This window comes from Bombina bombina, chromosome 6 (assembly GCF_027579735.1).
Source record: "Bombina bombina isolate aBomBom1 chromosome 6, aBomBom1.pri, whole genome shotgun sequence".
Lineage (NCBI taxonomy): Eukaryota > Metazoa > Chordata > Amphibia > Anura > Bombinatoridae > Bombina > Bombina bombina.
Genome location: NC_069504.1, coordinates 1,073,030,523 through 1,073,043,339, shown reverse-complemented (window position 1 = coordinate 1,073,043,339; position 12,817 = coordinate 1,073,030,523). Strand labels below are relative to the sequence as shown.

Genomic DNA, 12,817 nt, shown 5'->3' with positions numbered 1-12,817 from the left:
AAATAGAAAAATGCACTGCAGTGCAAAAAAAGGGGGGTAGCAAAATAATTGTATAGATACAATCAAATAGTGAGTGAGTGCAAATGGATATAAAAATGCTAGCTACTTAATCCAGTGAGGTTGAGATATAATTAAATAAAATACACAATATGCAATAACATAAAAAATAAAATACACAATATGCAATAACATAAAAAATAAAATATAATCCAAAAAAGTGTTCAAAAAGTTGATCAACAAATGTTAGTGAAGAACAAAAATAAGTCAATCAAAACTAAAAAATGGAAAAAATGGGTGATGAAAAGCAAGGTGAAAGTGAGGAAATTGATTCCTTCCAATGTTAGTTACTTTAACAGATCCAAATTCCTGAGTGTGGTTGCTGAAGTAGCTGATTGGATCCTAGCACCTGTCAGCTGCTCCTATGGTATCCTAAAAAGTGTCCCTGTAAAAAAAGAAATTCACAACATAGTGTATCCAATATGAGACTGAAGTAAAGATTAAAGTAATGCTTACCAATATGTCAACGCGTTTCTGCCCTCAAAAAAGGGCCTTTCTCAAGACCCCTTTTTTGAGGGCAGAAACGCGTTGACATATTGGTAAGCATTGCTTTAATCTTTACTTCATTCTCATATTGGATACACTATGTTGTGAATTTCTTTTTTTACAGGGACACTTTTTAGGATACCATAGGAGCAGCTGACAGGTGCTAGGATCCAATCAGCTACTTCAGCAACCACACTCAGGAATTTGGATCTGTTAAAGTAACTAACATTGGAAGGAATCAATTTCCTCACTTTCACCTTGCTTTTCATCACCCATTTTTTCCATTTTTTAGTTTTGATTGACTTATTTTTGTTCTTCACTAACATTTGTTGATCAACTTTTTGAACACTTTTTTGGATTATATTTTATTTTTTATTTTTTATGTTATTGCATATTGTGTATTTTATTTTTTATGTTATTGCATATTGTGTATTTTATTTAATTATATCTCAACCTCACTAGATTAAGTAGCTAGCATTTTTATATCCATTTGCACTCACTTACTATTTGATTGTATCTATACAATTATTTTGCTACCCCCCTTTTTTTGCACTGCAGGGCATTTTTCTATTTTTTGGAACACTATTTTTGTAACACTAATTTTGAACACTATTGTTTGTATTATTGTTTATTAGTTTTTTGCTTGATGCACTTGCTACAGTTGTACTTAGGCTAATTCTGTTTTATTAGTATACACTCTTATTCTGGTGTACCACTCACACTGATCACCTGTTATTACCTCTGTTTTTATTGTAATTATCAGCTTTGGCCCTTTGAGCCGCTTCTGTAAGATATTCCTGTATTTGTAATTTTATTTATATGTGCTTTTTACATTTTTTATATATAGTCTTTTATTACTGATGGTTCATTAAATAATCTTCTTTTATCTCTATGTGAGTATATTTATCCCTTGGCCTCTTGTTGGCGCTGTATTCACTTCTTACTACTTGTGCATATTTTTTGGAGGTTGGTTAGGATCTCTGTTTGGATACAGCTTGGGGATTACCTTAGCGCTTGTACACACACCCTTTTTCACTACATTTAATGAGGGCGCATAGTCAAAAATATAAAAAAAATATTTCTATTTAAACTCTATGGGGCCTATTTATCATATGTCTGTCGGACCTGATCTGACAGTGCGGATCAGGTCTGACAGACATCGCTGAATGCGGCGAGCAATACGCTCTCCGTATTCAGGATTGCACCAGCAGCTCTTGTGAGCTTCTGGTGCCATGCCGCCCCCTACAGACTCGCGTCTAATCGGCCGCCAGCAGGGGGGTGTTAATCAATCCGATCGTACTCGATCGGGTTGATTTCTGGTGATTCCTGTCCGCCTCATCAGAACAGGTGGACAGGGTTATGGAGCAGCGGTCTTTAGACCGCTGCTCCATAACTTGTGTTTCTGGCGAGTCTGAAGACTCGCCAGAAACACAGGCCCACAAGCTCCGTTGGGAGCTTGATAAATAGGCCCCTTAGTGTAATTGTGTGAAACTCATATTCTTATGTACATGTTCTTTGGATGAAAGGTACAAGCCTCTACTAGCAGGACAGGAAAAAAGGTTACTTCATAAAGGGAATAAAATAAAAAAATATATAAGTTATAAAATACCATTTGTTTAGCTGGAGCATATAAAATAAATATCCTTTTTAAGATTGATGAAATAAAAAACACATTTTGCAGGGGTCGAACACGTAACATTGTATGGTCTCTAGTGATAAAATGACATGTTCTAACTAATTCGATCATATCATTTTTGTTCTATAATTTCACTTTAAACCTAGTTTCTTTTAGACATGTGCACTGTGTCTGAAAATTTTGTTTTGTGTCTATTCTGTATGTTTTTATTTTGTTTCTTTGCATTCGGATTGATTCGTTATATAGCAGTGATACATTTCGGATGCATTCGGATTGATTCGTTATAGCAGTCATTAGTTTCGGAAGCATTCGGAAGTTCGGAATGTTCGGATTAATTTGTTCTGTTATGTTACGTTGATTCAGATGGTTCCAACCAACTCAAAGGAATTATTTCACTGTTCTATCTCACTATCTTTAATTGGAATATATCTCTATTCGTTTTTTTTTTAATAATAAATATGGAACGGCAAAGGAATTGTGATTAGTCCAGAGAGTCAGAGTATCGCGCCATGGCCATTCGAAGAAGACAATTAAATCCAAACTAATTCAGATTTTTCGTTACAAATTAATTCAGATTAGTTAATTTCGTTACTAGGGTGATTTGGAAATTCGGATACATCCGAATCTCTGAATCACCCGAATTTCGTCCGAATTTTGATTTGAAACTAAACGAATTGCACATGTCTAGTTTCCTTATATATAGTGTTAGCTTTAATAAACAGTTGCTTTAGGTTTCCCTCCTGTCTTAACCTCCATCTCTTTCATTTTATAACTCCTGCTCTTTAATATACCAGTTTCTCTATTCACCTTTCCCACGGCTTCAATAGAGAAAGTAGTTTAACTAATGAATTGTCCATGTATTTTCATTCTATGGTTAACATGTGTCCATTTTATTTTAATATCTAATTAATTTTATTTAATTTCCTCCTCTTTCCAGTGATTATTACAAGACATTGCCCCCAATCTACCATAGTTTGTCGCACAATTCACTTATACTTCTTTAGTCCATCTCATGTATTATGTTTTTTCCTCATCCTTCATTAGTCCATCTAATGTATTAATGTATTTTATTAATCCTTCATAAGTCCATCCCATATCATTCCCTCATCCTTTATTAGTCCATATCATGTATTATGTGTTTTCTTCATTCTTCATTAGTCCATCTAATGTATTATCTGTTTTCCTAATCTTTCATTAGTCCATCTCATGTATTATGTGTTTTCCTCATTCTTCATTAGTCCATCTCATGTATTATGTGTTTTCCTCATCCTTCATTAGTCCATCTCATGTATTATGTGTTTTCCTCATTCTTTATAAGTCCATCCCATATAATTCCCTCATCCTTTCTTAGTTCATCTCATGTATTATGTGTTTTCCTCATTCTTTATAAGTCTATCCCATATCATTCCCTCATCCTTTATTAGTCCATATCATGTCTTATATAATTCCCTCATCCTTCAGTAGTACATTTAATGTATTATGTGTTTTCCTCATTCTTCATTAGTCCATCTAATGTATTATGTGTTTTCCTCATCTTTCATTAGTCCATCTCATGTATTATGTGTTTTCCTCATTCTTCATTAGTCGATCCCATATCATTCCCTCATCCTTTATTAGTCCATATCATGTCTTATGTATTTTCATCATCCGTTATAAGTCTGTCTTGTATCATTACCTCATTTTATTTAGTCTATCTCAAGTCTTATATATTGTCCTCATCTGTCATAAGTCCAACTCATCATTCTCTCATCCGTCATTAGTCCATCTAATAAGATAAGGAAGCTGTTGTGTGAAGGCTTGCATGGAACTAGCTGCATTCGCATCATGTTAAATCGACCCCTGAGTCTAAAACCACTCTGGCTGAAAACTAAAGTTGTTTTGTCCATATCACTGTGAAGTCACTTTTCCTTTTTCAAATGTTAAACTTGTTAGGCTTTATTAACTAATGCAAGTGAACTAATGATTTAAAGGGACACTCTACTTTACATTTTAGAGATGTTCATTCATTTCATTACAAATGCGAATCCGTAACGAAAATCAGATATTTGTTTTGTTTTAACAAAACAAATATCTGAATAAATCCACCAATGAAATTTAAAGAAAATAAAAAATACAGCTGTAATTCATCAGTATTCATTTGTTTTTGTTTTTTTTTAAATTACCTCTAAGGGATTAAATACTTATACAAGTTATACTTATCTTTATTGTGCTGGAGAGCCGCGCTAACCCACTCCTCTTCTTCCCAGAGCCCCTGCCTGCACTAAAGGACCGGGGCTCTGTAAAGATGAAGAGGGATATTTATCAAAGCATCAACTATGTTGCATTCGCGGGCGTCAATACGCTTGCCAAACATCGCCAAACATTGCAGCCACGTATCTGAATACGATCTCCTTATTTATAAAAAAAGCCGTTAAAAACACGCGCGTCAAGTACGGTACAAAGAGCATTGGACTGGTGTTAACTAACAGTCATTGATGTTGCAGCTATTCAGGTTTTTCCCAACTTTATTTATACCAATTCATTACTGTCCATGAACAAACACATTTCTCTTTAGCACATTATTGTATATAGTGTAAATTTATTCTTTTTCTGAGCAGGACTAATTGCGAATATAGCAAGTAGCGACATATTTGGTGCAAAGTGGAGAGTGAATTATTAGAATTCTTTTTAATATTGGACATACATATTTTAGTATGTATATACACACACAATGAACACAGGTAAAAGATTACTTTGGGGCAATGCCCCGCAAAAGGCCCTTTTAAGGGCTATTTGTAATTTAGTTTAGGGTAGGGAATTTTATTATTTTGGGGGGCTTTTTTATTTTATTAGGGGGCTTAGATTAGGTGTAATTAGTTTAAACTTCTTGTAATTTTTTTTATTTTCTGTAATTTAGAGGGTTTTTTTGTACTTTAGTTATTTTTAGTTAATTTTATTTAATGTTAGGTAATTGTAGTTAATTAATTTAATTTATTTAATGATAGTGTAGTGTTAGGTGTAATTGTAACTTAGGTTAGGGTTTATTTTACAGGTATATTTGTATTTATTTTATCTAGGTGGCTATTAAATAGTTAATAACTATTTAATAGCTATTGTACCTAGTTAAAATAAATACAAAGTGGACTGTAAAATAAAAATAAACCCTAAAATAGCTACAATGTAATTATTAGTTAGGTTATATAGATATATATCTTAGGGTTTATTTTATAGGTAAGTATTTAGTTTTAAATAGGATTAATTTATATAATTATAGGAATATTTATTTAGATTAAATTATATTTAAGTTAGGGGGTGTTAGGGTTAGGGTTAGACTTAGGTTTAGGGGTTAATTCATTTAATATAGTGGCGGCAGTGTAGGGGGTGCAGGATAGGGGTTAATAAATGTAATGTAGGTGGCGGCGGGCTCCGGGTGCGGCGGTTTAGGGGTTAAACAATTAATTTATTTGCGGCGGGGTCCAGGATCGGCAGGATAGGGGTTAATAACTTTATGTAGGTTGCAGCGGTATAGGGTGCGGAAGATTAGGGGTTAATAGGTATAATGTAGGTAGCGGCGGGGTCCGGGAGCGTCGGTTTATTGGTTCATATATTTATTATAGTGGCAGCGGGGTCCAGGAGCGGCGGTTTAGGGGTTAAACATTTTATTTAGTTGCGGCGGGGTCCGGGAGCAGCGGTTTAGGGGTTAATATGTATAAAGTAGGTGGCGGCTGTGTAGGGGGGCAGATTAGGGGTGTTTAGACTCAGGGTACATGTTAGGGTGTTAGGTGCAGACACTTCCCATAGGAATCAATGGGATATCGGGCAGCAGCGAACATGTGCTCTCGCTGCTGTCAGACTCCCATTGATTCCTACGAGATCTGCCGCCTCCAGGGCGGCGGATTGAACACCAGGTACGCTGGGCCGGAATAGTGGCGAGCGTACCTGGTTGTTCTTTGATAACTTCCAAAAGTCGTCAGATAGTGCCAAACTTGCTTTTGGAACATCTGGAGAGACGTAACCATCGATCTGTGTCGGACTGAGTCCGGCGGATCGTATGTTACGTCACTAGATTATACTTTTGCCGGTCTGTAGGGCTTGATAACTATGGAGAATCAGCCTCGCCACAAATACGCTGTGGAATTCCAGTGTTTTTGCAGTTGACGGCTTGATAACTAGAGGCCATAGGGTTAAGATTCTATTGAATCAAACATCAATTCAAATTTTAAAATCCTTGTCTAAAATATTACACTGTGTGTCCTAATGTCAGCATCAATGTTTATCTTTAATACTAATTTCACATATACATACTTTCAAAGTATAATACACAATGTAACAAATGGCACTTACAAGTTCTGATTAGTGACCAATGACAGAAGTATCGAGCAATTTGATTTGTTAGTGATAGTTTATAATATGTATTTGAATCAGATTGGCTGATGTCATAAATCATGTGATTATGCATAGTCCAAGCAAAAGTAGTTGAAAAAGTCACTAGTGTGAAGGTTATTTAGGAGTTTGCGTCATAATTGGTGCGAAAAGTGTTGAGTCAAATATGGCGCAAAGTGGAGAGTGGGACTCATGAGAAACAAGGAATTTGAGAAGCACAAAGCCGCAGCTGGTTAACAAGTTTTATTGGACAGATAATCCAAATAGGTTCACAAACGAAGTGTTAGAGGGCAATTACCCTCGGGTAAAATACAGTGATATAATTCATCTAGAGAGCTAACAGATACATCGGCTAACGCGTTTCGGCATAAGCCTTACTCATAGCCAAGCTATTACATGGCTTAAACATGGTGTACATAAATTTTTCCAAAAAATAAAAAGGAAGTTAGTTATATAATGTTGTGTACTTATTTCATTTTTATCTCTATATCTATTAGTGCGACAAGTTTGGGGAAAACTTTGCACCAAATATGTAGAAATAATATTGTCCCCTTGCTTTGTAACGAGAGACAAAGTTGTAGCATAATCCATCAGTAGTAATGTATTTTTCATTTTTATCCCTACATCTACTAGTGCTCTAAATGTGGAGCAATAATATTGTTTGATTTAGAAAGGGTATACAATTTTAATTTTAAAGTTTCTAATTTACTTTTATTATGTAATATACTTCATTCTCTTGCAGCATCGAACATAAGCTTTCTGTGTTTTCCGACTCCCATTGAGTTCTATGGCATCCGTGACCTCAAGGGTGGCGGACTGAAAACCAGGTACGCTGAGTCGAAAAAGATGCAAGCGTACCTGTAGAAATTTTGATAACTTTGTGAGAGCTTCAAATAGGAGGGCGAATGAACACGAATCCACTCTAATTCCACGGGTTTTCAACTTGCATCAGTGTGCGTCGGATTGAGATTGCTGGAATGTATGTTACGTGACAAATTTCAACATTTGCCGATCTTGACGCTTTGATAACTACAGCGGATCAATCTTGTGACAAATACGATGCAGAATTCCAGTGTATTTTCTGTTGACGCTTTGATAAATATGCCCCGAACAGTGTGTTAGCGTAGCTCTCCAGCACTCTAAAGGTAAGTATAATTTACAGGTGAACGTTTTCACCTGTAGTTTAGGAATATTTCCATTTGTTTAACGAGAACTGAATTTTTGTGTCCTGCACAAGTCTTTTTGGGAAGAAAAGCATTTCTGTTTCTTGTTCATTTACAATTTACTCGGAGAGCTCTGGAGCACATACAGCTGTTGACTTACGTAGAGAGAGAAGCTTTTTTTTTAATAGCTGTATTTAAGCAGGGGCGGAACTACCATTGGTGCAGCAGTTGTAAAGGCACTTGGGCCCATAGCAGCCAGTTTATACGTAGGCGTGTGTGCGGAATGTCTACAATCCTAATTCAGGACAGCATTTTATTAGTACAGAATTCAGATCCTTCTATCTATCCTCAAAATCATTATACTGAGTTAGCTTTGGGGGGACCCAAATAAATGTTGCACCAGGGCCCTCTGTTAAGTAGGTACACTACTATATATAAGTAATATAATAAACAATGCTGGGACAAAATATCACAATCTATGTTAAAATAGACAGTCTCCTTTAAACATAAATCACATAATACCTAAGTTCATAATAAAATCTTTAATATATTTCATATCGTATTTTTACGAAATAATACTAGCACTGTGATTACAATGTAATCCTAAAAATATAGAGTGATTTGCAAGCAATCGAAATATTAAGAGGAATTAATATAAATGTCTAGACACAAGTACAATTATTTTTGAAGGATTTTACTTTAATTGGTATTTAGTTAGATTCATGAACATAATCTCAAAAAAAGCTGAATATCTTAGTTTCTAATTTTCAGTCTAAAGTAGTAGGTAAAGTGCATGCAGGCATCTGTATGATTTATCAGACAATTCACACCTTTTAGCTGTGATACAAAACCTGCGTTCAGCTGGAACCAAAATTTGTATTTGAATTTGCTTAAAAAGTATCAAATCTGACTTTTTTCAAACGCTTCTTTATACAATGATGTTGCAGCTTTTTGACTTTTGTTGAATCTGTATGAAGAGAGACTTCATATAAACGCAAAATTGTTCTCTCAGGATTCAGAGAGAGCGCTGGTTTTCAAACCTGTCCTCAGGCCTCCCCAACAGGCCAGGTTTTCCGGATTATTTTGGATGAGAGCCGTTAAAATAATTTACTAATCCATCTGATTATTTCATCTGTGCTCCATTTAAGATGTCCTCAAAATGTGGCCTGTTAGAGAGGCCTGAGGACAGGTTTGAAAACCAGTGAGAGAGAGCATATCATTTTAAATAACTTTCCAATTTACTTTTATTATCAAATTTGCTTTGATCTCTTGGTATCCTTTGTTGAAGGAACAGCAATACATTACTGGGAGCTAATTTAACACAGTGGGTGAACTTATAATAAGAGGCCTACCAGCAACCAATCGGCATCTAGCACCCAGTAGTGAATTACTGCTCCTGAGTTTACCTTGGTATGCTTTTCAACAAAGGAAACCAACAGAACAAAGCTAATTAGGTAATAGAAGTAAAATGGAAAGTTTAATTCTGACTTTACAGTCCATTTAAACTGGACTTAGAAAGTCTCTTTTTAAATATATATGAAACATACAATTTTAAACAAATTTATAATTTACTTCTATTATCTAACTTGCTTAGTTCTCTTGGTATTTTTTGCTGAAAAGAATACCTAGGTAGGCTCAGGAGCTGGGAGTTAGCTGCTGATTGGTGGCTGCACATATATGTCTATTATCAGCCAATAGGATGAGAGCTACTCAGCCAATAGGATTTTAGCGGTTCTAATCCTATTGGCTGATTGGAACCTTTCCGCCAACAGAAATGCAAGGGACGCCATCTTGGATGACGTCACTTGCATTCAAAATCCAGTTTACAGCGGAGACCGTATTGAAGAGGAGCTCTTCGTTGGATGTCTTCAGGATGGACCCGCTCCACGCTGGATGGATGAAGATAGAAGAGGCCGCATGGATGAAGACTTTGCCAGCTGGATGAAGATGGAAAATGCCGCCCGGATGAAGACTTCTTGCCGGCTGGATGGATCCTTCAAGCGGAACTTCAAGAACTGTAAGTGGATCATCGGGGGTTAGTGTTAGGTTTATTTAAGGTTTTTTGGGTGGGTTTTATTTTTAAAATAGGGTCTGGGCAGTAAAAGAGCTAAATGCCCTTTTAAGAGCAATGCCCATACAAATGCCCTTTTCCGGGCAATGGGGAATTTAGTTTTTTTAGATAGGGTTTTTATTTTTGGGGGGTTGGTTGTGTGGGTGGTGGGTTTTACTGTTGGGGGTGTTTGTATTTTCCTTTACAGGTAAAAGAGCTGATTTCTTTGGGGCAACGCCCTGCAAAAGGCCCTTTTAAGGGCCATTGGTAGTTTATTGTAGGCCAGGGTTTTTTTTATTTTGGGGGGCTTTTTTATTCTTATAGGGCTATTAGATTAGGTGTAATTCTTTTTTATTTTTGATACTGTGGTTTTTATTTTTTGTAACTTAGTGTTTGTTTGTTTTTTTGTAAGTTAGTAATTTTTTATTGTAGATTTAAATAATTTGAGTAAGGTTAGGGTTTGTAATACAGTTAATTTAATTGGTAGTTTAATGTAATTTTAGTATAATAGTTAGGGTAGGTTAATTAATAGTTTAATATAGTTCAATTGAATTGTAGGATAATAGTTATGGTAGGTTAATTAATAGTTTAATTGAATTCTACAGGTAAGTTTTAATTTATTATAAGATAGGGATGTTGTAATTTTAATTTAAAGTTAGCGGGTTGTTAGGTTTAGGAGTTAATAGCTTAATTTAGTTTATGGCGATGTGGGGGGCTGGCAGTTTAGGGGTTAATAGGTTTAGTTAATGGTAGTGATGTGGGAGGCCAGAGGTTTAGGAGTTAATACTTTTATTTAGTTGCGGTGGGGTCAGGGAGCAGCAGGATAGGGGTTAATACATTTATTTAGTGGCGGCGGGGTCCGGGAGCGGCAGAATAGAGATTAATAATAATAATAATTATGTAGGTGGCGGCGATGTCGGAGTGGCAGATTAGGGGTGTTTAGACTCGGGGCTTATGTTAGGGTGTTAGGTGTAAACGTTACTGGTTTTCTACCATAGAAATCAATGGGATATCTGGCAGCATCGAATATAAGCTTTCGCTGCTTTCAGACTCCCATCGATTCCTATGGCATTCGAGGCCTTCAGGGTGGCGGATTAAATACCAGGTACGCTGGGCTGGAATAGCCGCGAGCGTACCGTCGGGTTAACTATTTGATAACTTTTAAAAAGTGTCAAATAGTGCCGAATGTGTATTCAGAACATCTGTAATGACGTAAGCATCGATCTGTGTCGGATTGAGATCGTATGTTACATCATAGATTTCAACTTTTGCCAGTCTGTAGGCTTTGATAACTAGGTTGGATCAAGCTCACAACAATTACGCTGCAGAATTCTGGGGTATTTCAGGTTGACGGCTTGATAAATATCCCTCTTTGCATTCAGTTGTTTTTTCTATTATTTGTTATGTTGAAATATCCTGAGCTACAGCCTTTTACCTTTACTTAGCATGTCTCAATCTGCAAAGCCACTTTTATTTAATATCAGCTTTTTGCTCATATACAGATAACTTAACTGTGACATAGATAAATGCTTACAAAGGCATGCAAGTCAAAATTAAACTTCCATGATTCAGATCATGCAATTTAAAAAAACATTTTTTTTACCTCCCTCCTTTATTAAATTGACTTTATTCTATTTAATATCCTTTATTAAAGACCATATCTAGATATCCTCAGGAGCATGTATGTATCGTTAAAACTACATGGCAGTAGTGTTTGCATCATTGTATAACATTATTGAAGATGTTCTTTCAAATACTGCAGACATATAGTACTCAAGACATATGCACACTTCTGAGTTTACCTAGGTGTGCTTTTCAATCAAGGACAGGAATGGAACAAAGTAAATTTGCTAATGGGAGTAAGTTGGATTTGTTTTTCATGCTCTGTTTGAAGTTTAATTTTGACATCTTTGGCCCTTTAAAAAGAGGTGAAAACATAATTACACAGTGTATACCTTGTTTTATAGTGGAGCACTTTTTTAGACATGCGTCTTGCTTTTGTAATTGACAAATATTGAAGTAAATCATGTTAGTGTTGTAAAGTGAACAACTAGAAAAACCCCCCACAAATTTCTATTAAAGGGACAAAACAAATGTGAATGACTGTTTTAGTGATCACTTTTAATGTGCATGAGCATTGCCTTGTGCATCTGGCTTCAAACACTGCACACTCAGAGAACATATATTGCATGGACAGTTTACATCATTACTGGCTTCCTCAGTAGGTGCAGTCTTTGAATGCAAGTAGATGACAATAAAATCTTTTACCAAAATAACCATAACATTTACTAAATGCATTTTTGCTAATTCTATACATTTCAAAATTTAACATTTCGTAGAGGCTTTCCATAATGGGGAGGTTAGGGCAGAGACAGCCACAGGAAGGTCCCTAACAAGGTCAGGTGAGTTTGTGGACTGGGCAGAGTGTGTCCTGAACAGCATTGGGGTAGTCCCTTAAAACAAGACACTAAAAAGCAGCAGGTGGGTGCAGGCCAGACTCACAACCTGTGACCGTCCCACGGGATCCGTAATAGTTCAGAGGTATGAAATAGACATATTTTGGAAAAAAGGTTCTTTTCAAAACTGTCCCTTTAAGGTCTATTAAGATTTTTGCTGTTACTTCTAGTTAAAGGGACACTGAACCCAAATTTTCTCTTTTGTGATTCAGATAGAGCATGCAATTTTAAGCAACTTTCTAATTTACTCCTATTAGCAAATGTTCTTCATTCTCTTGGTATCTTTATTTGAAAAGCAAGAATGTAAGTTTAGATGCCGGCCCATTTTTGGTGGACAACCTGGGTTGTTCTTGCTGATTGGTGGATACATTCATTCACCAATAAAAAAGTGCTGTCCAGGGTTCTGAATTTTCTTTTTCAAATAAAGATACCAAGAGAACGAAGAAAAATTGATAATAGGAGTAAATTAGAAAGTTGCTTACAATTGCATGCTCTATCTGAATCACGAAAGAAAAAAAATTGGGTTCAGTGTCCCTTTAAATGCCCCTTGTGTTTTTGGTGTACAATATTGTTATTTTACTAAATAAAGTAAGAGTTTCTGTTGCAA

General features: G+C 35.8%; 1 protein-coding gene across 3 annotated transcripts in view; it reads left to right on the top strand.

The window, feature by feature from the left end:
• The window catches only part of LARGE1 (LARGE xylosyl- and glucuronyltransferase 1), a 1,302,608-nt gene that overhangs the window by 1,176,193 nt on the left and 113,598 nt on the right, over window positions 1-12,817 (top strand). The window lies entirely within an intron of this gene.